This window comes from Sciurus carolinensis, chromosome 1, assembly GCF_902686445.1.
Source record: "Sciurus carolinensis chromosome 1, mSciCar1.2, whole genome shotgun sequence".
Taxonomy (NCBI): domain Eukaryota; kingdom Metazoa; phylum Chordata; class Mammalia; order Rodentia; family Sciuridae; genus Sciurus; species Sciurus carolinensis.
Window position 1 is genome coordinate 3,871,460 of NC_062213.1, and position 1,959 is coordinate 3,873,418.

Sequence of the window (1,959 nt, forward strand, 5' to 3'; positions counted from 1 at the left end):
GTGTGTCCCTTGTCTAGCTGGTCGCCACTGGACAAGTGAAGGAGAGGAGGTGTTGCTTGGCAAAGCACAGTGAGCAGGGGCCGTCTGTCCCGCCTGTTGGCCTCAGACCCGCCCTGCGAATGCCTCTCAATAAGGCCTGCTCCCTGCAACTGTCCCTGGATATTTTCCCACTGCCCTGGCACAAGCAGGGTGTGGACACAATAGGGCCAGTGGCATGACCTGTAGTCCCAGCCGCTCAGGAGGCTGAGGCTGGCCGAGGAAGCTTATCGAGACACAGTCTCAACAAATTAACAATTAAGACCTTAAGACTGACACACTCATTTTATACATTATGAATTTTATTGAGCACATTATATTATTATTATTATTATTATTATTATTATTTCGCAGGGCTAGGAATGGAGCCCAAGTCCTTACATGTGTTAGGCAAGTGCTCTACAACCAGGTTGTACTCTCAACCCTTGAATGCTTTATTATATTTAATAAAACACACCCATTTAATAATTTGACAAACACGTAGACCTGTGTAACCAGCGTGAAGATCGAGGTATAGACATTCCCATCACCCCCCAAAAGTCCCTACATCTTTTCCCAGTCAACTCCAAACTGGGCCCAGGGTGACACTTGATCTCCCTGTCACCTAGGTCAGAGTTGTCCTTTCCTGTGGGTCATATGGATGGTCATGACCTCTTCTATGTCAGATTCCTTTTACCAGCACATCTACGGAATTCAGCACATGACAACACATATCAGGATATCAGGAATCTGTTCCTTTTTCTTGCTGTATGTTTTTTTCCTAAGGCTGGCTTTGAACTTGTGATCCTCCTGCCTCAGCCTCCTGAGTTGCTGGGATTACAGGGGTGCCCCAACACACCTGGCTGTCATTCTTCTGTTGATGGATTTTTTTTTCTGTTTGTGGTAATTATGAATTAAACTGCTGTGAACATTTATGGACACGTGTTCGTCTTTTGGTAGTACCAGGGTTAAGTGGTAAATATGTGTGTGTGTGAGATGGAAATCGCCAAACTTTATGCCAAAGTGTTTGAATTTTTTTGAATTCCTTGGCAACGTATGAAAGCTCCAATTTCTCCATATCCTTGTCAAAGACTGGCATGGTTAGTCTTTTCAATTTTAGTAATCAAATAAGTGTGTAGGGCTCTCTAGTTGTGGTCTTCATATTGCCAGTGAGAGAATTATTCTGTTACTTCTTTTCTTTTTTAGTACTGGGAATTGAACCCAAGGGTACTTTACCTCTATATTATATCCCCAGTCCTTTTTATTTTTTATTTTGAGACAAGGTCTTTCTAAGTTACTGAGGCTGGCCTTCAACTCATGATCCTCCTGTCTTGATCCTCCTAAATTGTTGGGATTACAGGCCTGCACCACTGCGCCTGACTTACTCTGATACTTTGTAAAGCAGCTAGAAGACTTTATTTAGGACTCTGGCAACAGGCGCTGAGACTGGCACAGGGGAGAGGGATCAGACTCATTTCCACACACAGTGAAGACAGCTGAGGATTCGTAGCCACAACAGGATGAGGGAGTCTGTGGGTGGAAAACCACTAAATGGGATTCTTGCCGAACTGATGTAACAGAATTTCCACAGAAGGCAGGCCAGGGTGATCGAATGCCAAGGGCAGGGTATCCTCACTAGGTTGAGCAGAACTCTTGCTAAAACTGGGCGACATCAGGCGGTCAAGGATGGAAGCCAGAGTCAAGGCCTCATTGAGAAGTGGGCTTGGAAGGACAGACTCTTTCAGTAAGCAATTCCCTGAAGACTAACAACTTAAGGTTTTGTTTTGGGGGTCTGGGGTCAAGCCTGTGGCCTTGTGCTGGCTAGGCAAGTTCTCCCGCTGAGCTGTGCCTCCCCCCACCTGCCCCAGTCCATTTTTTTTTTTCTTTGCAGTACTGGGGATTGAATCCAAGGGCCCTCTCCCACTGAGCTACATTCCCAGCCCT